The sequence below is a fragment of the Adiantum capillus-veneris genome, chromosome 5, assembly GCF_014529385.1.
Source record: "Adiantum capillus-veneris isolate H3 chromosome 5, ASM1452938v2, whole genome shotgun sequence".
Classification (NCBI taxonomy): Eukaryota; Viridiplantae; Streptophyta; class Polypodiopsida; order Polypodiales; family Pteridaceae; genus Adiantum; species Adiantum capillus-veneris.
In genome coordinates, this window is record NC_140935.1 from 48,012,253 (window position 1) to 48,039,940 (window position 27,688).

The window sequence follows — 27,688 nt, forward strand, 5'->3', positions numbered from 1 at the left end:
TGCTATGTTGATGCAATGCAATGTTGATGTTAGGGATTGAAAATTTTGCGATTTTTCATTTTCACGCCGTTGTAATGCCGAAATTTTTAAGAATTGGCGGCGCATGAATTTGATAAGTTTCAATTGCTAATTGATGAATCTGTGTTGCTAATTGGGTGCTTAATTGAGTTGATTGCATGCTTGGATGGTCAATTTTAGGTGTGTGTGCACTATGTTCAAGTGTGTGTGCATTCTAATTGAGTGTGTGTATGCTAATTTTAGCTATATGTGCACTAATTTGCCCATGTTTGACATCTTAGAAATCAATGTGTGCGTTATGATTTGTGAATTGTGATGATTGATGTGTGTTGTTCTCATGCCTAACTATTGATTTGTGAAGTCACATTGCAAATCCGACAAATTTAATCCTTTTGTGTGCGCACCTAAAGATTGGTAAAAACTGCCAATTTTTTTGTGTGTGTGTGTGCCTAAAAAGTGTTTACATTTGCATGGTTAATTCAATGTTTTGATTGCATAAATGATGTGTGTAATGATGAAATGCTACCTTTTTGTGCTCAAAACAGGGACTTACACACCGTCAATTTTTGACCTATTTTTGTCGGTAATTTTGTCGGTTTAATTGCCTAGTCTTGAGTTTATTGATAAAGTTGTTGGCAATTGAATTGATGTGATTTTGGCAAATTTATTTCACTGCATGTGTGGAGAATTTGTAGAATTTTTTGGGGTATTTTTCGGATAAGTTTTGTAATTTTTTGCTAATTTTTGGATAATTCCATAAAAAATTGATTTTGCAATCTCCACGAGCTATTTTGTGTGTGCGTATTTACGGCATCATTTTGTTCGCATTCCTGCCTTCCGTGGTCGAGTTTTGAGCGTTTTGCTATTTCTGGGGGCCGGGTTGATATTTGTGTCGTAAATCGCGTTTTCAATAAAATCTGCTATTTTTCGTGTGCTTTTGCACGTTCAATGATTTTCTAAGGTTTTCAAAAATTTTCGGGAATTTTTGGAATTTTTATGGCAAATTTTGGGATTTTTTCGGTGATTTTTGGAGTTTTCGGCTAATTTTCGGCCTCTTTTTGGAAATAAAAAATAAAAAAGAGAAAAGCCAGGTTTTGGGCTTCGGTACCGTGCCTTGCGGCGCATAATAAATCTTCGAGTTAGATAGATCTTTACGGTCCTTGGGAATAATTTCCTGCGACGTTAAAACTTTCTTCTTCTTCTTCTTCTCTCCGGGTGAACACCATCCATCACACACACACACACACACACACACACACACACACACACACACACACACACACACACACACACACACACACACACACACACATACTCCCGTCTCTCCCCCTCTCTCTCGATGTCCATGCATGACCAACGTAAAATAAAAAAAAACCAAGGTCCAGTGTATTTTAACCGGTTGAAATCCTAAAATCCCAGTTAGATTTCGAGCTTGCCATGAAGAAAACTGGGCAAATTTTCACAAGTTTTCGTGTAAATATCGGCAAAAGTTTCAAACTTTGACCTTAAAAACCGGTAGAATTTCAAATTGCCCTTATTTTCTTCGGTTAGAAAATGTATTTTCCTAGCTCAACAACTCTCCACCTCTCCCTTCATCTCTTTCTCCCCATCTCTCTGTACTCTCTCCTTCCCCTGCGTGAACCCCCTCATCTCTCTCTCTTAACTCTTTCTCCTACAAGCCCGCCCACGCGCGCCAACTCACACACACACACCCTCTCCCATTTGTCGTGTATCCCAGGGGCCCGCCTCAAATCCGTAGCATTTTTCTTCTTCTCACTCTCCCTATCTCTCCTCTCTATTGTCTCTCTGACAGACCCCGGGATTCTCTCCCCCTCTCCTTGTCGTGCAACGTGCCACAAACCTGGGTCTCGTCCTCCTCTGTAGCGTGTGCCAGACCTGGAGCAGTCGCTGGTCCCTCTCTCCTCCTGCAAATTTTTTATTTTTATAGATTTTTTAAAGATGATTTTATTTTTTACTGAATTACCTTCCAAATTGGACGAACAGACACAAATCACGGTGGATTGCATCTTAATCTATTAAAGGCTCAATTTTTCATCGTTTCAAAAGATTGCAATAAATTTTGACACTGTCAAGCTAGAGTTAATCAACTCTTGCTAGTCTGAAGAGCAGTCAACTGCAAAAGCGCTTTGGCTAAAGCAGTTTAATCAAAATTGAGCAGCAGAAATTCTGCTAAGCAACGCCAGCATCTGCCAATTGACAATTTTTGTGGATTGAGCCAACATGGACTTAAATCAAGATGTGAGTTCAAGTACAGTAGAGCAAACTAATAGCGGTGGCAGCACAAGTAAAACTACAACATACCAAATTTTGCAGCTATATGGCTACTATGGAGACAAAGTCTTGTACACAGATTGAGCAGGCCACAGATACTTGATGAGCAGAAAAATCAACACAGGAGCTAAGATCCTATTGATCAGAGTAAAGCCAGATTCAGAAAACTCTCAGATGTTCACAGACTTCAGTGGAGCCAGGTATTGCGAGCTCAAAGATGAAGTGCAGATAGAAGTTCAAAAAGTCAACCCAAGTGGTTATCCAAAAATCTGCACAAGTCCGCAAAGCATCCATTTGGTGCACATGTAATCAGGGTCATTGTACATGGATTATAGTGGTCAGATCTATAATCAAGAGCCAGAGTTGCAAGATCCAACAGATCAACCAATAGAAGCAAATCTAATTGGAGAACCAAGCCAAAGACGGTACAAAGGTCAAGACGGAGCAATCTACAGCTTGATGCCCAGTGTTTTAAAAGAAGATGCTGACAATTGGGCAAGCATAGAAGCAGAAACTTCTCAGCAAGAGCTTGACATGATAGAGCCAAATGAAATACCACCAGTGATGGAATATTGCTCAGATTGTGGACGAAAAGGTGGACATTTTTCTGAAAATTGTCCAAAAAATCCAGACAACAAGGACACATCAATTGCCAAGCAAGGTACAGAGCAAATTGGAAATGCGAATCTCGATGTAAGTGCATTTAACTCGTCACTTTTTATGCAATCGGATGATTTTGCACTACCATTAGAAGCACCAATAAAAACACTGCAAGTTCAAAGTCAGCATAAAGATGCACAGACATCTGAAAAGCTTAAAATTGATTCTTTGAACAACAAACTCTTGCATTAATTTAGTCAAGGTGTCGAGATATCACCAAAGGTTGAAAAGAATGTTAGATTTACAAACGATTCTGCATCCACTGCCACAAGTGTGCAATCATTCACGACTCTAAGAGACACATCAAACAGAATGATGTTAGCTTTGTATGGTACACATCATTCATATGCACACTATGTAGACCAAAAAGGGAAACTGTACAAAAGGGATCAACCAGTGTTTGAACGGCCCACATACCAACTCATAGAAGTAGATCCAATGATAGATCAGAAAGGATGGTTCATTTCAAAGGAAAGAATCTATTATAGCCCATCCTCTTTAGAGCTGAAGGATATTACTCGAGTGAACCCAAAAATCTGTTACGAGCCAAACTCTCCTCCATCAAAAATCAAGTTTCGATGTTGTGACCAAAAAACATATACTTTGACCAAAACTGTCGTAGATACAGACAAGAGTCTAGCATCTATGATGCATTGGGTCATGAAACCACAGAAGCTCATATCATAGGAGACCCATGGGATAGACAATATCAGGGCAAAGATAATGCTATCTACAGCTTGACTTGGGGAATAATTTTTCATATTTCAAGGAAATGCACAAGAAACTATGTAGAAGGTTTACAGATGCCAAATGCCAATAGTGATACCTAAAGGGTACCTTCATAGTCCCAAAAGGTGAACCTAAATCAGAGCCAAAGAATTTTGAATTCTTACAATGAAGCAGGCTATAGTGATCACCCTAGGAAGGGGGGAGCTGCAAATCCATCAAGCTCAACTCCAATACCATAAAATGCTACACCAATTGGAAGCCCTAGAGCTTCTAGCCAACAGACCTCTTCAAGGCACAAACCATTGAAAGATCATATGGTTGCTGGAAGTTTCCAATTGACCCGGATTCCATCAGAATCTGCAAACAAATGCCTCTATGAAGATCATGAGGGACAAAAGTTTCAGCTGATCTCCACAAGTCAGAGTCAAAAGCCAACAAAGCCCATAGTGTTCAAACAGTTACATGTGATTAAGCTCACATATGCATATCAAGATGCAGATGGTAATGAATATCAGCAAAGTCATGATCTTGTACAAACCCCTACGAATGGCCCGACTAAAGTCAAAGACTATCTGAAGATGATGCAAAGCCTCAAGCTGCTAGAACAGGTAACAGAAAAGTCAAAATCAATGAAAGCTAAAGGTCCAGAAAGATACACAAAGGTCACCACCAAAATCTCCTCCGAAGAGATAGATTATGCCAGAAAGTACAGTGGATCTATTAAGATTAAGGGTTAACCAAATGCAGGAGGACAATGCTCAACAATTACAAAAAAGTGCAATATTACAGCCAATGGATCCAACATCGATTGAAGCAAGTGGTCAAAACAAAGAAACTACAGATAAAGCTCAACCAAAGGATACTACCACAGCAAAAGCAGTCAATTCAGACAAAGATCCTGAGAAGATCAAGTGCAACATCATCGTTGAAAATGAAGAAAAGATGTCAAGAGAAGTAAAGCTGGATTTTCAAATAGACAAGAACCTCATTCTTTTCACACTTGGAAAAGATGTGGCCAACCACAGCTCGAAGATGCTCCTGAATTTGTGATCATATCAAGAAATAAACGAGCAGAATGTTGGGGAATCATCTCCACAACCATTGAAGTAAGTTCACAGATCATCATAGATCAACTCTATGTGATCACAGCAAAGGATATGCTAGACAACATCATAATGGGAATGCCAATGGCCAGAAGATGTTAGAAATATAGAATGCCAACATGACGGAGTCATCACAGACAACAAAGAATGAAGGCCAAGACTGGTCACCCGCGGACGACAGTACCAAGTCCTCAAGCACAATTCAAATGGAAGAGCTTATTGAAGATGATTCATCTCCATCAATCAGAACTTCAAAAGAGCTTGAAGCAAATTGGGAAATAGCAAGTGCAGATCAAATAGAGCAAAGAGCAACCACGATAGCTATTGAGCAGAGAATGCCATCAAAGCCAAAAGTAAAGTAGGCCAAGGTTGCAGATAACCAAGAAGCAATAGGAAGTCCAAAGATCAATCACTCATTGCCAATCAAATCAGTTGAAGAAAGTCAGATTGGAAAACAGAGTCCCAAGTCACCCTCCATAGAGACACAGCTAGATCAAGATGAGACCATGGCAAAATCAAAACAAAGATCTTCAATAGAACCAAAAGTTCCAGATTTAGAGTTGTAGGAGTCACAAGAATCAAAGACAAATCTTGTAGACAAAGGTAAAGCTAAAGTGGAATCTCCTCCAATTAGCAAAGAAGGTATTACAAAATATGCCTCTACATCAAAGAACCCCCATGGATCATCTTCTTCAAGCAAGACAGAATTTCAAAACTTCAATTCAATTGATGACCCAATTGAAACCTCTAAGGAGACACCCAGAAAAGCAAAGATGTATCAGCCAAAGTACTCAAGAAAGCAAAGGAAAGCCAAGCAAGTGTTTGTTCCGAGTAGTTTAGTCAAAGTCAATGATCCTGGTTGGATTAAAGACAGGAAATCAACACAGAAAGACAAACACATGGGATGTATAGCATCATAATGGAGCCTAAAAGAACACGAGTACTATGGAGGTAATAGACAGATATGGGTGCCAAAACCGCAGGTTAGGGCATATGAAGTAACATCAAGTCCCTCCGAAGAAAGAAGGACCACCAGGTATCAATCTCAATAATATCCTAGGATACCTAAGAAGCACGTATACAAAAAAACAACATTGAATGATGCTAAAGTCTAGCACAACTTTCAAGAGGATACAAAACAAAGATGGATCTCAAAGAATGTTCCTCTTGGACAAGGATTCTACACAGGCTATACAAAGATTTGGCTACCAGTCAACCATAAGCCAAATGCAACTACACCAGACCTACATGAAGCTCTCAAGAACTCAGCAAGACCTAAATCTTAGCAAAGTCAACAAAAAAGTTACAAAGGTTTTCAAAAAAATGGATTCCTAAGTCTTCCAATGCTCCTAGTCAAACGCCAAATGCCGATAGCCAGCATAGGCCTACAACAACATCAAAGACTCCTATTATTAGGCCTACTTGGAGAATCAAACGGATAATGGAGTCTTCACAGTCAAAGAAGGACAACCCAATCAACGAGAATGCAGATTCAAGGATGAAAAAATAGGTATGGCAAAAGAAACCTTCAATGCCAGCTTCGTCCTTCACTAATCCTCTTTTTGAGGATTCAAGCTTACTTTTACCTGAAGAAATGTTTGTAGTAAGCACAAGAAGATAAAAACTCAAGTCGTCAGGGTGCAAAAAACACTCTTTGGCATAGTTAGAGTCGAGCTACTGAGACATAAAATGAGCAAAGCATTAGTCCCAAATCTTCAAGTCATATTAAACTTTGTGCTAAGAGTCATAGTTATTAGGCTTACGCTCAAGCTGGAAGAGTTGAGCATATCAAAGTCGTGTTGCTCATGCTAGATGAGATGAGCATAAGAGTTGAAATCTATTAACTTACAATTCGTGGAATGTCATAGAGTCCAACACGAAGATGAGAGCACATATCCTTGTCAACAAAAATCATTCTTAAAGGGGTGTCAGCTTGCAAAGCCATGTTATATGCTTTTATAGCTACACCATCTTTTTGAAGAACCCCTCAAATATTTCTTGCACAGCATATTGTTTCCCATGCATTTTTGTGTACGCATAAATAGGATGTCCCAACATTGTACATATGCATTAGACACTCTTTTTTGCTTCCACCTATGCACCTTGAGTGGACTACAACAGGAAAACCAATGTTCCATCATGCTACCCTCTCATATTTTTTGCCTTTGTAATTCCATATCTATCAGCAACTAATCCCTTCGGTACTTTATTCATATTTCCCATGCTAATAAGTACTCCAATAATGCACGTATCCCAAAGGCACTTTTTTTCCTTTGGTCATCTAGGTATTAGACCCCAATTTAGAACCTCATCATTCTAATTCCCTTGTACATACTTTTCATAAATAAACAACAGCCTCATCATTATGCTATTACAACGGACAAATGAAACATCATCTCTCACATCAGACATATTAGGACCAATGAAGATGCTGCAACAAATTGAACCTCATCAACAAATCCAACGACAAAATGAAGACGTTCAGCCCATCAACAACCAATCAAAACCTTCCCTGGCCTCCACAGACACCTTTCAACAGTGCCCGAGGACGGGCACTAAAATAGGAAGGGGGGAATGTTAACTGAGTCAACGTCAGTTAACAAAAGCTGCTAAAGAGTGAAGACGTACGAATGCACATTGAGGATAAATGCAAAGAAGCAGTAAAGAAGCAGTACGTATTTCAAGCCATTGTAATATCTCTAATGTGTTACGTGCTCAATGGGAGTTCCAAGTTGTAAAGAATAGGTCACTTACTATGCCTAGGTTGCAGATTCGGTAAGTGGTGAGCCCTAAAGGCCTTGGGCACCCGGACATTGAATATTTTTAACCTAGGTATATAAGGCAGTGTGTAAAAGAAATTAGGGTTCTCAAGTCATTTGTTGAGAGCACTCTTTGGTGAGAGCTCTTGAGGTGTGTGGCTATGAAGTCCTTCAACTTCTCGTTGCTCATGAGACTTGATTAACACTAATCAATGATTCATTCTCTCTGATTATGCCTCTCTCTTACTTCTTATGATTTCTTGGGATGCTTAGATTAACTAGATCTTAACTAATTAGTGGTTAATCCCTCTCTAATCTTGTGTGATTACCCTCTTTTGCTTGTGTGTGTGTGTAGGTTTGATTGGAGTGTGGTGCTTGATAGATCTATGTGTGTGTGCTTGCGATTAGTGTGTTGCATGATAGGATTAGTGTTGTGTGCGTCTTGCAATTGTAGTGTGTGTGATTGGGTTGATTAGAGGTGAAGAGAAGTGGATATGGAGATTTCCCTTCATTGCCACATAGCTCCTCCATAGGCCGAGAAGCTCACCTCGTAGAGTTAACCATTTGTGTTTCCATGATCAGCTCACTAACCGTGTGAGTGTTTCCATGCCCTAGCCGGGTAGCTCATCCCTCCGGATTGATAATTTTGTTGGTCATCGGAGCTATTGCAATGACGGGACTCCCAACAATATGAATTTTTGATACTCAACCTCTTTGAGAGGTTGTTTGTGCATCTTCAACTAATTGAAGATAAAATGTGAGTTGCAAATGACATTATTGAATTATGGGTGCCAGGGATGATAGCCTGTCCCTCCATCTATACCATATCCAATGGAGATGCATTTGTGTGGTTTGGGATGTACCTTATTGTGTAGCTCTTTTGGGAAATGTGAGAATGCCTCACATCCAAATACACATAAATCTATCCTGATTTGGCTTCTTGACATTCCACTTCTCCTACAAAATCTTAAAGTTCAATGTCATACTAGCGAATCAATTGATGATGTAGACTGTTGACATGGCAACCTCTCCCCAAAATTCAAGAGGTAAGTTTTCCATAGACAACATGGTTGTGACTCTCTCTTGGATTGTCATATTCGTATGCTTAGCAATGCCATTCTAAGCAGGTGTGTATGATGTAATAAAACTTCATCATAGTGGTCAGAGAAGTCAATGGGTAGCCAAACATCATGTGTCAAACTCTAGGGCAAGGCACATGCTGCCTTTATCCCGACATACTCCTTTTTAAAGGCGAATTCATCAATAAGTGCATCAAGTTAGCTAACAACTAATTTATACGAATAATATAGGCAAGATCATCTCTCAACACATGTGTGCTAGCTTTCTCATTTGATCTGCATGTAGCCATATTGGTTCTAGTGATAGGCAAGCATGTGAATCCATGCTAGATCCTGCATGCAAATCTTGTAGATACCCATGTATGGTCTACATAGCTCCACAATGCATCATGCTAGTGTCAACCATTGTACAATTGAAAATACCTATTGAAAATTATCCCATTGTAGTTGTTAGATTGGGTCCTTGAGACTAGTATGTCGTACATGAGACACTTAAACACTCACAAAATCTATGTAGCCCTGACTATACTAGCCTCTTCAACACTTTTGCATACACTCCATCAAGGCTATTCATCATGTATGGATGTGTCATCATCAAGACTCAGATGGCGATGTCCCTCTCATCCACAAGGAGAACTATGTTTCTTGGCATTAACTCATCAACCTCGAGCATGAGCATATCAAAGATTTCCATATCCTTCATCTTTGTGTGTGTCTCTAGGGAGAAGACTTGCTCTACCTCTATCTGCATAGACTTTGATGACACTTGTTGTGTCCTAGTAGATAAATTCCACTTCACCTCTACCTTTGCAAAGTCCATTGACATATCTTGTATAGCTACATGCTTTGTCTCATGATCATATTGGAGCTCACTCATGAATGAGACATGTCTTGTCTCTTGCATACCACATATCAATGATGCAATCGATACCAAAGTATGTTGCATCTCACATGACATGTCTGATGAAGTAGAAAATCCATATCTAGCTCCTCTCACAATCACAAGAAATACACAATGTATCTAGAAGACTTCTCTCAAAGCCGTACATGACGACAGCCACAATTTGCTAGCCGTCTCACCAAGATCAAACTCTATGAAGTCTTAGGAACATAATGCACATGCCATCGCATAAAAGATACACCATTGGGTAATGACAAACATACATCTCCTACTCTTGTAATGTCAAATGTTGAACCATCGGCCAAGTGCACATGACCACATCTCCCACTAGAGAGAGTCCTATACCACTCACGATGGTGTGACGTGGAAAATTGCATCCTCACCTACTAAATCAACAAGAAGAAATTTCACCCATGCCAGACATGTAAGTAGAGAAATGCTAGAGGTAAACATGACATCATCATCACTGGTATATTGAGCCACCTCTCTAGCACGTGTCAAAACTATCTTTGCATCTCGCATACACTGCCATCGCTGCCTTGTATATCATTTTCACTGTCTTGTGCATCAAAATCAATGATGCATAATGTGCCTTGTGTGATCAAAATGCCAGCAATGCAAGTATCAACATGAACGAGACCTCTATCTCTCACGAGTCTGAAACATCACATGTAACTGCTAAATGACTGTAAACAAACCAAAACTATGATGAGGAATTTTGGGAGAAATCTAATAGAGTCTCCCTTATAAATTGAGCAAAATCCCAACCATAAACCGCATCAAAGATGCGGAAGTGGAAGATCTTCTTGATCGCTACACAATCATAACTATGATCAACACATATGCAATATATAGCTCAATCAATTGAACCCAACTAGGCTATGCACATAAACCAAAACTTGGTCTCTCATCCACAAGTTGTCATCCGTCAAGTCAAACTGACTAAAATCTCTCTAAATACAATGAATATTTTTTTAAAAATTGAATAAAGTAGGTAAACTTGTAAGAGATAAAACCATCTCAAATCACAAATCCACATGAGGCATACGTTAGCCACCAAGAGCATGGCAATGGAGCTCACGCTTGCATGATTAGCTCTCTAGACAATTCCTTCTTCCACAAGCTATACACTGGTGAATACAAAATCTATGAGCTACAAATAGATCAAATGTATTTGTATATGGTATACATAATTGAGAAGCACTAAACCAACTGTTGCAACCTCTCTAAAGTCCTCCACAATCTTGATGCACACAAAATTGCATCTGGATGTGTATCAATCTGAAAGATACATCCAAAAAATACACTTGTATAAACAAATGCAAGGTAGATCATCTCTTAAATAGCAACATAGTGTGACATATATATATCCAAAGATACAAACTATATAATTCTCTATAGTGTAGGAGTCTAGCTGTCAATGCGTTGCTACAAAGATGAGGATTAGCAGTCAAAATTTTAAGAATTTATATTTCCAATGTGTTACAAATGCTAAGAAACCCTAGGATAGAGTCTTAGATCATATAGTTCCGATTCTAAGTGTGAGCGTCATGCCAAAATAGTGTTTTTTAGCTCAAAAATGTAGAGCAAAATCTATTTTTGATGCACTTGCAATAATAAAAAATACAATTTCAAAAAATAACACCACCATCAAGTCCAAAACATGACAAACCCCCAAATTAGACTCCTGGATCATATCCATCTATGTGATGGAGATAGTTTCAAAGCCCCAAAATGGCAAAAATGCAGTGCAAAAAATCTTGTTTTTGTTTCTGCTTCTGCTCTGCTATTGAAGTCGAGGATAGTTTGAGCAGGTGGGAACTGCCCCTTTAGAAGGCCAACCAGTGGGAATCTTTTTCACTGGCAATACTTATCGTAGGCAGTTACTGCACTAACTCTTGAGAGCTATAAATAGGACCCGCTACACTTTAACCGGGTTTCTTAGCTTCTTATCTTTTTGGATTTTGGCTTTCTAAACACTTTCAGATTTACAAGCTCTTAGCTTCTACATTCACCCTGTAACCATTGCTTTTATAATCATTTGAGCTTAAACCCATTGTACACTGTACTGGTTATTCTTGAGCTATTATTCTGAATCTACAAATACAATTTCCAGTCTTTTGTTACCATATACATGTGGTAGTGATGTGTATGAACACACTAGGACCACCGGGGCATTTTTTCCCTCTTTAGGAGGTTTTTTCCCCCCGAGCATTGTATATACGTCCATCACTCTAGGGCTATCTATGATTCCATTGCACACTAAGTAACACTCTCTATTGTGTTCCTTGAGCTTCCTTCGTCTTCTCCAAGATGTGTGCATTTCTCTGCAACCCTAATTCCAACAATTAGTATCAGAGTAGGTTGCGTCCTCCCAAGCTTAGTCGCCAGCTGCTTCAGCACACGCCTACATCTCTTTCTCGGATTACAGTGAGTTTTAGCGAGCGTTCACAAGTCAACAAATATTTTGGGAAAACTCGAAGAGCTTAGTCTGCTCAGATTTCTAGTTCGGGCTCATTTCGGCCTCCGTTTCCACTACAGGCAGGCTTGTACAGTCAATTTTGTCATTTTGTGCAGAATTTTTGTCAGTGTGGTTTTCTGCATAACACGTGCCTTACAGTCTTCTACGGTTTTTGCTATATAGCACATGTTTTTCCCACCCCATTTCTCCTATTTTCGGGCAGTTTTCACATCAGGTACAACATTTACCATGGCTGACAACAACACAGATGTGTTCAAGATGTTTCTTACTGAGGACAGGTTGGATGGGGACAATTACCCTATGTGGGCTTACATGATGCAACATGTTCTTGCATCAAAGGGTGTGTGGAATATTGTGTAGGGCATTGATGTACGTCCTGGTTCTGAGGATGCACGCGATGTTGAGGATGTTGCAGGTCTTGCTGCAAGGATTGCTGCTATTAGAGTTGTTTTGCCTACGGCAGAACAAGCTCGTTGGGATGTAAAGGATACGCAGGCTCATGCATTGATTGCGTTGTCTATGAAGTGCACCACTGTTCCTCACATCCATTCAACAAAATTTGCAAAACAAGCTTGAGATATATTGGCTGGTCTTTATGCAAGTCGCAATGAGGCTAAAATTTCTTTGCTGCGTAAAGAGTTGGAATTGAAGATTATGCATGAGGAAGATGAAGAAATGTACAGCCTATGGGGGTTTCTGAAAATGTTATATATCAACCTATTACTGATGCATATGTACTTGATGAGGAAAGGGCTGAAAATGAGCAAGCTAGAGGTATGCCAAAATGACTGGTGCACACTTTGCGTGACAGTAAATTGGATGCACCTTTGTATAGTCGTACTCGTTCAGGATCTCGCCATGCATCTTACGCATCAGATTGTTACGCTTTGGCTGTGTCTAGCTTACATGATGTTGAGGAGCCTCTATCTTTTGATGAAGCACAGAATTTAGAAAATTGGATGGCTGCCATGCAATCAGAATATGATGCACTTATAGAAAATGACACATGGACTTTATGTAATTTGCCTCCTGGAAAAAAGGCCATTGGTACGAAGTGGGTTTACAAATTGAAACGCAAGCCGGATGGTGAGATCGATCGCCATAAGGCTCGACTTGTTGCAAAGGGTTATGCACAACAAAAAGGCATAGATTATGAGGAGACTTTTGCTCCCACTTGTCGTATGCATTTTTTATGTGCATTGGCAGCTCACTTTGGTTGGGATGTACATCAATCAGACATTGTTACTGCTTCCTTGAATGGTGACATATTTGAGGAAGTTTATGTAACGTAGCCTCACGGTTTTGTCATAAAAGGACAAGAGGACAAAGTGTGTAAATGTAAGAAGGCTTTGTATGGGTTGAAGCAATCTCCTCGTGCTTGGTATGAGAAAGCTGACACTCATTTGGTCAAACGAGGCTTTCGTAACAGTCCAACAGAAAGCACATTGTATGTAAAGCGTGAAGGTGATGTACTTCTCATTGTGGTTCTTTATGTCTATGATTTGCTGATCACTGGACCAAATGAGAGACATATTGCTGAATTTAAGGCTGATTTGAATGCTACTTTCAAGATGAAATATTTGGGGCTATTGCATCATTACTTGGGTATACAGTCTAAGCAGTGTGATGGTGGTATTGCCTTGTGTCAGAAAAGTTACATAGATACATTGCTATGTAAGTTTGGACTTGAGGATTGCAAACCTATTGCCACTCCCATGGAAATAGGTTTGAAGTTGAGTCTCCATGATGCTGGCGATCCTGCTGATGTCACTCTTTACCAAACTTTTGTAGGCTGCCTCATTTATGTATGCAACACGAGGCCACATATTCAGTTTACAGTCTCACAACTCAACAAATTTATGCATAGCCTAGGGTCTAAGCATTGGCAGGCTGTCAAGAGGATTTTCCGCTACCTTAGTGGCACTTTACATCTTGGCTTGTTTTATCCCAAGGGGGGATCATTGCCGCCAGACTTACATGCTTTTTCAGACTCAGATTGGGCTGGTTGTTTTGACACGCAAGTGTCCACAAGTGGTTTTTGTTTCATGCTTGGAAGTTCATGTATATCATGGTTGAGCAAGAAGCAACCTACTGTGGCCACTTCGAGTTGTGAGGCTGAGTACAGGGAAGTCTTCACAACTACGGTTGAGTGTGTATGGATCAGATGCCTTATGGATGATTTGGGTGTTGGAGAGGACATTGCCAACACTATCTACGCTGACAATCAGAGCGCATTGGCAGTTGTGAGGAACCTAGTTTTTCATGCTCGCACAAAGCACATTGAGGTGCATTACCACTATGTCCAGGAGAGGCTCTCAACAGGAGATATCAGCTTGGCGTATGTGCCAACACAGGACAACCTTGCAGATCTTTTCACAAAGGCATTGTCTCGTGAGAAGCTTGAAGCTTTCCGCAAAGCTTTGGGCTTACTCCCCTTTGTGGACTGATCATGTCCTCAAGGCATGGCACTTCCCTTTACTCATGTGCCAGCTCTCGTTCACCGCATCACTCCAGGGGGGATTTGTTACCATATACATGTGGTAGTGATGTGTGTGAATACACTAGGACTGCTGGGGCATTTTTTCCCTCTTTAGGAGGTTTTTCCCCCCGAGCATTGTATATACGCCCATCACTCTAGGGCTATCTATCTTTCCATTGCACACTAAGTAACACTCTCTATTGTGTGCCTTGAGCTTCCTTCGTCTTCTCCAAGCTGTGTGCGTTTCTCTACAACCCTAATTCCAACATCTTTCAGTTGTGTCTTCCATTTCTGTATAACATTCCAGTTGAGTTCTCTATTTCATTCTAGTACTTTGTTCTAGTTCTCACTAACTGAATTGACGCAATAACCGGTAGCTCTAAATTCTAAATTTGGAATAAGTTGTCTAAAGATACCAACTCCCATTCCATTTTGGCAATCACGGTGGTGAGAACTGATCACTCTTCGACCAAAGAACTCTTATCTTCCAGTTAGAATTTCCAGCTACACACACAAAACGTTTAAAGCAAAGAGAAAAGTAAAAGCATACCTCTTCCTTTTGCTTATAGGAGTAGATTATGTTTAGGGTAACCAATACATAAGATGATTTTTTCAATCGACATAGGAGTACATTAGGTTTAGAGTAATCCATGTAGAAGATGGTTTTTGCTTGTAAATCGATGTAGGAGTAGATGAGGTTTTCTTAAAACTTGCTTGATCGATTGCTTGAAACTTGACAATGGTGTAGAAAGCCTTTTTAAAAAAAACTAGTGGTATGTAAATTAGCGATTAGAAAAAAGAAAGAAAATTAGAAAGTAAAATAGAAATAGAAAAGGGAGAGAGAGCAAAAGAGTAGAAATAGAGAAATGCAAGTGTGTGTATATATATATATATATATATATATATATATATATATATATATATATATATATATATATATATATATATATATATATATATATACATATACATATATATATATATATATATATATATATATATATATATATATATATAGAGAGAGAGAGAGAGAGAGAGAGAGAGAGAGAGAGAGAATGCAAGAATATATATATATATAGAGAGAGAGCTGATGTAGAGAAATAGAAATAGAGAGAAAGAGGAATTAGAGAAAGAGAGACAGAAAAATAGGTATAAATAGATATAAATTAGAGAGGAGAAAAGAGAGAGAAATAGAAAAATACAGAGTAGAGGGAGAGCGAGAGGAGATAGAGAGAAAAGTAGAGAGTAGAGGGAGAGAGAGAGAGAAAAGAGAGAGAGAGAGAGAGAGAGAGAGAGAGAGAGAGAGAGAGAGAGAGAGTAGAAAGAGAGACATGAGGGGGTACAAAGTAGAGAGACAGGGGAGAGATATATAGGGTAGATAAAGAGAGAGGGTAGGGAGAGAGAGAGAGAGAGAGAGAGAGAGAGAGAGAGAGAGAGAGAGAGAGAGAGATTTTATTATCGTCCTCGGAGGTCAAATATGACCTATGGGACCAAAGTTACATGTGATGTAGTATGTGTATGGCTGATGAGTGACTCTTGATGCTCCAGAATTGTGGTGATGAGAGTCGCAATGGAGAGCCCACACTGTGGCTGGGAGAGGAAAGTGTGTAGGTCTAAGTTATGGTTGAAAATGTGAGAGAAGCAAATTCGGATGTGACCAAAAACTGAGCACTCTAGTAGTGTGTGGTACTCAGACTCTCAAACTTGCAGTGAGCATAATGTGCATAGTCGATTTTACTCTTCTCCACTGCCCCAATGTCCTATCTCGCATCAAAGGAAATGGGAGCTAAGCCAAATGGCTATGATAGTGCGTATCAACGACAAGGGGATAGGCTCAAGCATGTAAGTGTGAGTACGATTCGCTCTTTCAATCAAGAACATGGTTTTGTAGTTGGGGGCAATATGGGTGGTGTAATATATGAAGCGTGACCCACTGGATTTCTCCCAAGCCGTAATAGATTGGCGTTGTAGAAAAGCTTCATTCACTTGGATTCAATTGAAGCATTGTTAACTGAGTCAACGTTAGTTAACAAAAGCTGCTAAAGATCAAAGATGTATGAATGCACATCAAGGATGAGTGCAAAGAAGCACTAAAGATTGGAGTTACACATTTTTCACGTTTTTCCAAAATGGTCACATATTGTAAATTCCCGATTTATTTCAAGCCATTGTAATATTTCTAATGTGTTACGGGCTCAATGGGAGTTCCAAGTTGTAAATAATAGGTCACTTATTGTGCCTAGGTTGCAGATTCAGTATGTGGTGAGCCCTAAAGGCCTTGGGCACCCGGTCAATGCATATTTTTAACCTAGGTATATTAGGCAGTGTGTAAAAGAAATTAGGGTTCTCAAGTCTTGTTGAGAGCACTTTGGTGAGAGCTCTTGAGGTGTGTGGCTATGGAGTCCTTGAGCTTCTCCTTGCTCATGAGACTTGATTAACACTAATCAATGATTCATTCTCTCTCACTATGTCTCTCTCTTACGTTTTATGATTTCTTATGATGCTTAGATTAGCTAGATCTTAACTAATTAGTGGTTAATCCCTCTCTAATCTTGTGTGATTGCCCTCTTTTGCTTGTGTGTGCATATAGATTTTATTGGAGTGTGGTGCTTGATAGATCTATGTGTGTGTGCTTTCCATTAGTGTGCTGCATGATAGGATTAGTGTTGTGTGTGTCTTGCAATCATAATCTGTGTGATTGGGTTGATTAGAGGTGAAGAGAAGTGGATATGGAGATTGCCCTTCATTGCGGCTTAGCTCCTCCATAGGTCGAGAAGCTCACCTCGTAGAGTTAACCATTTGTGTTGCCACGATAAGCTCAGTAACCGTGTGAGTGTTTCCATGCCCTTGCCGGGTAGTTCATCCCTCTGGATTGATAATTTTGTTGGTCATTGGAGCTATTGCAATGATGGAACCCCCAACATTTGGCACTGTTGCCGGGGACGATGGCCTACGTTAGTGTAATTGTGGCATAAACGAATGCGTTCCCTCACTAATTTCACTACTAATTTCACTTGGATTTTGAATGTGTGCATGAAGCATTGTGTTCATAATTCCCTAATGTGTGATCATATCTTGCCAATTCTGTGTTTACACACTCTAATTTCTCACTAACCCCTTGCAAGTTTGATTAATTTTTGTTAACTTACTAATGTGCTATGAAGGATTGGAGCATTCGACCATTCAATTGAGCTTCAACGGAAAGGTAATTAAGGTGATATTCTCAACCTCCCTAGAATCTAGAGTAGTGTAGAATTGTGTAGAGATCCCACCATGATGCAATGTAATGCTATGCTATGTTGATGCAATACAATGTGATGTTAGGGATTGAAAATTTTGCGATTATTCATTTTCACGCCGTCGTAATGCCGAAATTTTTAAGAATTGGCGGCGCATGAATTTGATTTCAATTGTTAATTGATGAATGTGTGTTGCTAATTGGATGCCTAATTGAGTTATTTGCATGCTTGGATGGTCAATTTCAAGTGTGTGTGCACTAAAATCAAGTGTGTGTGCACTCTAATTGAGTGTGTGTATGCTAATTTTAAGTGTGTGTGCACTATTTTGCCCATATTTGAGCACCTAGAAATCAATGTGTGCGTTATGATTTTTCAAATGTGATGATTGATGTGTGTTATAATCATGCCCAACTAATGATTTGTGAAGTCACATTGCAAATCCGACAAATTTAACCCTTTTGTAAAAACTACCAATTTTTTAGTGTGTGTGCCTACTAAAAAAGTGTTTAATTTGCATGGTTAATTCAATGTTTTGATTGCATAAATGATGTGTGTAATTATTAAATGCTGATTTTTGTGCTCAAAACAAGGATTTACACACACTAATTGCGTCAATTTTTGACCTAATTTTTTCGGTAATTTTGTTGGTTTAATTGCCTAGTCTTGATTTTATTGAAAATTGTTGGCAATTAAATTGATGTGATTTGTGTGATTTAATTTGGATGCACTGTTCCCCAATGTGTGGAGAGTTTGTAGAAAATTTTTGGGTATTTTTGGATAAATTTTGCAAATTTTTGATAATTTTTGCATTAATTTTTGGATAATTCCATAAAAATTTGATTTTGTGACCTTTACAAGCTATTTTGTGTGTACGGATTTATGGCATCATTTTGTTCGCATTTGTGCCCTCCGTGGTCGAGTTTTGAGCGTTTTTCTATTTTCGTGGACCGGGTTGATGTTTGTGTCGTAAATCACATTTTCGATAAAGTCTACTATTTTCGATGTGCTTTTGCGTATTGGAAATGCTCGATTGTGAATGACTATGATTTTCAATGGGTTCTAGAATTTTATGGATTTTGCTAGCAAATTTTGGAATTTTCTGGTGATTTTTGGAGTTTTCGGCTAATTTCGGACTAAAATTGGTTTTTTCGGGCATTAAAAAATTAAAATTTTGAAAAAAATTGCTTCGACGAGCACCGGCCGGTTGATTTTAAGCTTTGGCTCTTCTCGAGCGTGCCTGTCGGCGCATCAATGGTCTCCCACTTTGTAATTTCCTCTCTCCTCTGTTGACGCTGGAAGCCACCTCTTCAGGTTTTGCGATAGTTTCCTTCGACATTAAAAACTCTTCTTCTTCTCCTCTCTTGAATAACAGGTTGGAGCAACTCCTCGTCGGCTAGATCTTTAAGATCTCTTGAGATAATTTCCTACGACGTTAAAACTCTGTTCTTCTTCTCCCACGCATGAATGCCACACTCACCCATCACACACACACACACCCTGCTCACCCACTCTTTCTCTCTCCACCTTTACTCTTTCTCTCTCATCCCCTACACTTTTTCTCTCTCTTCCACCTTCACTTTTACTCTCTCTTCCCCTACCCTCTTTTTTTCTCTCTCTCTCGTACTCTCTTCCTCTCTTTGGTGAGAACAACCTCCCCATCTCTCTCCACTCTCTCTCCCCCTCTCTCCTGACCAGTACGCGCTCTCTCTCATCTGCCGCCTGCACCCTGCACACGATCATGCGCCAGGCCCACTGAGTCGGAGCATCCCGCTTTGTCCCTTTGTCACTTAACACTCTAGTGTACGCACCTGCCACATCAACCCTGCACCTGCGCTCAACTACCAAGTGCCCACGTGCGCCCTTCCGGTTTTCACGCGCGTTTCGGCGCTGCCTCAACATCCAGTCAACGCGGCGGCAGCAGGCATGTAAGACTAAGGTAAGTGGGTACTGGGTAGGTTACCAAATATAAGAAACATAAGAAATTATTTATTTTTATTAAAAAAGGTAATAAAAATTAGAAAACTCAAGTAAAGCACAAAAAAGAATACAAAATAAAAAATCCAATTAAAATAGAAAAAATATCATTAAAAATCAATAAAAGAGATTAAAATTTACAAAAAAAACAAAATAACAAATAAAAAACTCCTAAAAATTTCAACAAAAAGTTTTAAAAATCACCAAAAAATCTAAAAGACATAAAAACAATTTAAAAATTTAAAATTCAACAAAAAAGAATAAAATTCAGTAAAAAAGGTTTTTTAATAAAAACCCCATAAAAAATCAATAAAAGAGATAGAAATTTTTAAAAAAAGAAAAAAAAGAAAAACAAAAAAAACTCACAAAAATTTAAAAAAAGAGTTTTAAAAATCATCAATTCAAATATATATATATATTTAAATTCACAATAAAAAAGAAAACAATTCACAAAAACATAGAAAAAAATCTCAAAAAATTAAAAAGCTCACAAAATTTTTAAAAAGAGTTTAAAAATTCACAAAAAAATAAAAATAAATCAAAAAAGTCAAGAGAAAAAAGAAAAATTCGCAAAAAAATAAAAAATCATAAAAAATTCACAAAATTTTAAAAACCTCGTAAAAAATTACAAAAACAAAAACACTCACAGATAAATCAAAATTGACCAAAAAATTATAAAAAATTCATAACAACTCACAAAAAATTCTAAAAAATATAAAAATCACAAAAATAGTTAAAAAATCAAAAATCATCTTAAAAAATCAAAATAAATTAAAAATCTCAAAAAATCCCAAAAAAATAGTAAAAATCAAAAGTTTTCTAAAACAATCGTAAAGATATCAAAAAATTAAGAAAATTCAAATTTTCACAAAAAATTTGAAAATTAAAAAGAAAGTCGTCGGAAGTGCCAAAAAAGACAAAAAAGCTAGAACGAGCCAGAAAGCGTCAGAAAAGCAAAAAACAAAGCCGAAAAAAACACTGCACATCGAGCAAACACCGCAAGCCAAGAATTACACCGCGCAAAGCGAAATAGTACAGCCGGAAGAAGCGAGAAAACGACCACCTCAAAGCCGTGAGCGGTCGAATGTTTTAAATTTGTCACAATCAAGTTGAAAATCCATCGATCACGGTGGATTGCAGAGTAAGCTATTCAAGCCCCAGAACAAGCCGACATGGACTCAAATCGAGCCAAGAGTTCAAGTACAACCGAGCAAGCCGATAGAAGTGGCAGCACAAGCGCAATTGCAACTGAGCAGATTCTACAACTTTATGGCTACAATGGAGATAAAGTCTTGTATGGAAATTCAGAAGGCCATAGATTCTTAATGAGCAGCAAAAGCAACATAGGAGCCAAGATCCTACTGATCAGAGTGAAGCCAGATTTAGAGAACTCCCACATGTTCACAGACTTCACTAGAGCCAGGTATTGCAAGCTTAAAGATGAAGTGCAGATAGAAATGCAAAAAATCGGCCCAAGTGGGTATCCAAAAATCTGCACCAGTCCGCAAAGCATCCATTTAGTGCATATGCAATCAAGGTCATTGTACATGGATTACAATGGCCAGATCAACCAATAGAAGAAAATCTAATTGGAGAACCAAGCCAAAGACAGTACAAAGGTCAAGACGCAGCAATCTACAGCTTGATGCTAAGTGTTTTGAAAGAAGATGCCGACAACTGGGAAAGCATAGAAGCAAAAACATCTCGCTAGAGCTTGACATGACAGAGCCGATTGAAATACCACAAGTCATAGCGTATTGCTTAGATTGTGGACGAAAAGGTGGACATTTTTCTGAAGATTGTCCAAGAAATCCAAAAAACAGGGACATATCAACTACCAAGCAAAGTACATAGCAAATTGGAAATGCGAATCTCGATGTAAGTGCATTTAGCTCGACACTTATCATGCAATTGGATGATTCTGCATTACCATTAGAAGCACCAGTAAAATCACTACAAAGTCAAGATGACCATAAAGATGCACAGACACCTGAAAAGCTTAAAATTGATTCTTTGAACAATAAATTCTTGCATGAATTTAGTCAAGGTGTCGAGATATCACCAAAGGTTGAAAAGACTGTTAGGTATGCAAATGATTCTGCATCCACTTCCATAAGTGTGCAATCATTCACGAGTCTAAGAGACACATTAAATAGAATGATGTTAGCATTGTATGGCACCCATAATTCATATGCACACTATGTAGACCAAAAAGGGAAATTGTACAAAAAGGATCAACCTGTGTTTGAACGGCCCACATACCAGCTCATAGAAGTGCGTCCAATGATAGATCAGAAAAGATGGTTCATTTCAGAGGAAAGAATCTATTATAGCCCATCCTCTCTAGAGCTAAAGGATATTACCCGAGTGAATCCATAAATCTGTTCAGAGCCAAACTCTCCTCCATTGAAAATTAGACTTCGATGTTGTGACCAAACGAGCATATACTTTGACCAGAACAATCGTAGATATAGACGAGAGTCGAGCATCTGGGTCCTGAAACCACAGAAACTCATATCATAGAAGACCCATGGGATAGAAAATTTCAAGGTAAAGATAATTCTATCTACAGCTTGACTTGGGGAATAATTTTTGTCATGTTTCACAGAAATACATAGGACACTATGTAGAAGGTCTGCAAATCCAAACATCAACAACGCTACCCGTCTTTACAGTCCCAAAAGGTAAGACTAAATCAGAGCCAACCAATTTTGAACTCTTACAATGAAGCAGGCTATAGTGATCACCCTAGGAAGGGGGGAGCTATAAATCCATCAAGCTCAGCTCATGTACCAGGAAATGCTACACCAGTTAGAATCCCTAGAGCTTCTAGCCAACAGACCCCTTCAAGGCAGAAACCTTTGAAAAATCATATGGTTGTTAGAAGTTTCCAATTGATCCAGATTCCATCAGAGACTACAGACAAATGCTTATATGAAGATCCTCAAAGGCAAAAGTTTCAACTGATCTCCACAAGTCAAAGTCAAAAGCCAACAAGTCGAATAGTGTTCAAGCAGCTACACGTGACCAAGCTCACATATGCATATCAAGATGCACAGGGTAACGAATATCAGCAAGGTCATGACCTTGTACGAACCCATACGGATGGCCCGACTGAAGTCAAAGACTATTTGAAGATGATGCAAAGCCTCAAGCTGCCAGAACAGGTGGCACAAAAGTCAAAATCAATGAAAGCTAAAGTCCAGAAAGCTACACAAAGAACACCACCAAAATCTCCTCCATAGAGACAGATTCTGCCAGAAAGTATAGTGGATCTATTAAGGTCAAAGGTTACGCAGATGCAAGTAGACAATGCTCAACAATTGCAAAAAAGTGCAGTATCACAATCATACGAGTCGACATCAACGGAAGCAGGTGGTCAAAGCAAAGAAAATGCAGAAAAAGTTCAACCAAAGGATGCTGCCATAGCAAAAGAAGTCAATTCACACACAAATCTTGAGACGATCAAGTGCAACATTGTTGGTGAAAATGAAGAAAAGCTGTCAAGAGAGGTAAAGCTAGGTTTGCAGTTAGACAAGAACCACATGTATTTTTGCACTTGGAAAAAATGTGGCCAACCACAGCTGGAAGATGCTCCTGAATTTGTGATCGTATCAAGAAACAAACGAGCAGAATGTTGGGGAATCATCTCCACCACGATTGAAGTAAGTTCACAGATAATCATGGCTAAATTTCACGTGATCACAGCAAAGGATATTCCAGATGACATCATAATGGGAATTCCAATTGCCCAAAATGTTCTAAAGATACAGAATGCAAACATGACGCAGTCATCACTGACAACAAAGAATGGAGACCAAGTCTGGTCACCCGCGGACGACAATACAAAGTCCTCAAGCACAGTTAGAATGGAGACTTATATCAAAGAAGATCTTATTGAATATGATTCATCTCCATCAATCAAAACTTCAGAAGAGTTTAAAGAAAATCAGGCAACAACAAGTGCATATCAAACAGAGCAAAGAGCAACCACGGAAGCTACTGAGCAAAGAATGCCACCAAATCCAGAAGTTAAGAAGAACGGTGTTGCAGAAAACTAGGAAGGAATAGGAAGTCCAAAGATCAATCACTCATTGCCAATAGAATCAGCTATTCTAAGTTGGATTGCAACAAAAAGTCTCAAGCTACCCTCCATAGAGACACAATTAGATCAAGATGAGACCATGGAAAAAGCCGGAAAAAGATCTTCAATAGAACCAAAAGTGCCAGATTCAGAGCTGCAAAAGTCACAAGGATTCAAGACAAATCTTGTAGAAATAGGTAAAGCTAAAGTGTAACTTCCATTGATTAGCAAAGAGGGTGTGACAACATATGCCTCGACATCAAACAACCCTCATGAATCAGCTTCTTCAAGCAACTCAGGCTTTCAAAACTTCAAGTCAAGTGCTGAGACCCAACCGAAACCTCCAAGGAGACACCCAGAAAATCAAAGATATTTTAGCCAAAGTACTCAAAAAAGAAAAGGAAAGTCAAGCAAGTGTTTTTTCCGAGCAGTTTAGTTAAAGTCAATGATCCGGTTTGGATTAAAGATAGAAAATCAACACAGAAGGACAAGCACATGGGATGGATAGCATCACAATGGAGCTTAAAGAACAAGAGTACTATGGAGGTAACTGACAGATATGGGTACCAAAACCGCAGGTTAGAGCATATGAAGTAACTTCAAGTCCCTCCCAAGAAAGAAGGCCCACAAGGTATCAACCTCAACAATATCCTAGGATACCTAAGAAGTAGGTATAGAATGGAACAACATCAAGAGATGCTAAAGTCGACCACAACTCTCAAGAGGATACAAAACAAAGACGGATCTCAAAGAATGTTCCTCTTGGACAAGTATTCTACACAGGTTATATAAAGATTTGGCTACCAGTCAACCACAAGCCAAGAGCAACTACACAAGACCTGCATGGAGATATCAAGAGCTCATCTATACCTAAAGCTAAGCAAGGTCAACAATGAAGATACAAAGGTCCTCAAAAGATTTGAATTCCTAAGTCTTCCAATGCTCCTAGTCAAAAGTCATATTTCAACGATCAACAGGGGCCTACAACAACATCAAAGACTCCTATCAACAGGCCTATTTGGAAAATCAAACACATAATGGAGTCTTCACAGTCAAAGAAGGATGACTCAACCAACGCAAATGCAAATTCAAAGATGATAAAACAGGTATGGCAAAAGAAACCTTCAATGCCAACTTGGTCCTTGACTAATCCTCTTTTTGAGGATTCAAGCTTACTTTTACCTGAAGAAATGTTTGTAGTAAGCACAAGAATGTAAAAAATCAAGTCGTCAGGGTGCAAAAGACACTCTTTGGCATAGTCAGAGTAGGGCTACTGAGCCATAAAATGAGCAAAGCATTAGTCCCCAATCTTCAAGTCATACTAAACTTTGTGCTAAGAGTCATAGTTATTAGGCTTACGCGCTCAAGCTGGAAGAGTTGACCATATCTAAGTCATGTCGCTCATGCTGGATGAGATGAGCATAAGAGTCAAAGTCTATTAACTTACAATTGGTGGAGTGTCGTAGAGTCCAACACTCATGCACATTGCACAGTAAGATGATAGCACATATCCTCGTCAACAAAAAACATTCTTAAAGGGGTGCGAGCTTGCAAAGCTATGTCATATGCTTTTATAGCTACACCATCTTTATGAAGAACCCCTCAAAATCTTTCTTGCACATAATATTGTTTTCCATGCATTTTTGTGTATGCATAAATAGGATGTCCAACCATTGGACATATGCATTAGACACTCTTTTTTGCTTCCATAGATGCACCTTGAGTGGACTACAACAGGCAACAACCAATGTCATGCTAACCAACGAAGCCATGCAGTGGGGTCACTACTGGGCTAATAGAAAGCTTGAAGACTGCCCAACACTCCCTATCGTTTGGTGTTGACCCTTGGTGTTAAAGCCGTTAACAGCACCAGCAAAGAACTTGGGGCATGATAACCGACAAAACAAAGACGAGTAATGCAATAAGTGACTACTGAGAGCACTCTTTGGTGAGAGCTCTTGAGGTGTGTGGCTATGGATTCCTTGAGCTTCTCCTTGCTCATGAGACTTGATTAACACTAATCAATGATTCATTCTCTCTCACTATGCCTCTCTCTTACTTCTTATGATTGCCTATGATGCTTAGATTAACTAGATCTTAACTAATTACTGGTTAATCCCTCTCTAATCTTGTGTGATTGCCCTCTTTTGCTTGTGTGTGCATGTAAGTCTGATTGGAGTGTGGTGCTCAATAGATCTATGTGTGTGTGCTTGCCATTAGTGTGCTGCATGATAATTAGTGTTGTGTGCGTCTTGCAATCGTAGTGTGTGTGATTGGGTTGATTAGAGGTGAAGAGAAGTGGTTATGGAGATTTCCCTTCATTGCAGCTTAGCTCCTCCATAGGGCGAGAAGCTCACCTCATAGAGTTAACCATTTGTGTTGCCACGATTAGCTCACTAACCGTGTGAGTGTTTCCATGTCCTATCCGGGTAGCTCATCCCTCCGGATTGATAATTTTGTTGGTGGTCATTGGAGATATTGCAATGATGGAACCCCCAACAAGCATCATGTAGCAAGTGTAATGCATCCCATCTCTCAAACCACTTGTGGGACAGGTGTCTAACCTCACTCCTATCTTATTGCAGATGTAGCGACAACCACAATTAAATTGTCAATCCACGGGATGAAGCTGACTCAACTAGTGCATAGAGGCTACAAGAGGTTGTCAATCTCTTGGAAAACAACAAACAACTCACATCGAACTCAAGATACACTCAAGTGACTGTAATCACCAAAATCCAATCGCTCATTGCCAAACAAATCACATCCGTTATAGCATCAAATAACATTCAAACGTAGCTAAACTTCTAGGACATGTTTATAAGACCTATGCACACATGCTTATGTTCTCAAATCTCAATTTAGGTCAAGTGCAAAAATCACAATCTACTTATGATGAAATTAGGTAGCGGATCAACGACTCCAAAAGCTATGAAATACCGTGAAATGCTTGCATCAATGCATAGAGCTCTTACTTGTGGTTGCAACACAAGAGACGCGACTGGAATGTGACAACAAGGGAGGGAGTACGAAGCACAAGAAGGAGAGAAGTGAACGTCGTTAGCTCATACAATCCAAAACTCAATAATAACTTACAAAAATTGGCTTTTATACCTTAGCCAAGGTTTTTGGTGGTCAAAACTAATAATTTGGGACTTCTAACTAATGACAGGTTGATACAATCTGGAAGCTTGTAGCCCCGACTCATCAATTACAAAGTTTATGTGGAAAATAGGAGTTACAATATTCTCGATTCATCAAAATAATAAATGTTTTTACAATGAGAGCTCCAAAAAATGGTATCCGAGTTAGCTTGCTGCTAACATTCCCCCCCTCCTCGGCTGTGCCATCCCTTGACACAACTTTATGGGCTGAAATAATCTTCGTGTCGATGGTGGCTGGCGAGGCGGTGTTCTAGTGCATGTAAAGCTTTCTCATACATTCTTTCTTTGTCTGAAACTTGCAAAAAATTTCATAGTGACTCTGTTCTTGAGCTCGATGGCGGAGTAGCCTACAATCTGGATGTTAGGTTGCTGATCACTAGCCCAAAAAACTTTGTTCGCCAAGTGAAGAACCCTGTGTAGAACGCTTCCTCAAATGCCAACATATTATGAGATGGCAAGAACATGCAGTGGGCATAGAAGCTATAAAGAACTTTCTCGGAAGGTTGGCCTCTAAGGTCGTAGCATAGACCCTTATTGCCCTCGAGGAAGGACATCCACGATGCTCCTGCTTGCTTTGGCTCGTGAAAGGCTTTAATGCATGTGAGCAGCATTCGGTACATTTTGTAGAGCATAGCACATGAGAGATCACGGATACTTTTAAAGAATGCCATGGCGCCTGTTAGGGTTTTCACTATGTATTCCTCTATTGGCATTCCCTTTTCTAG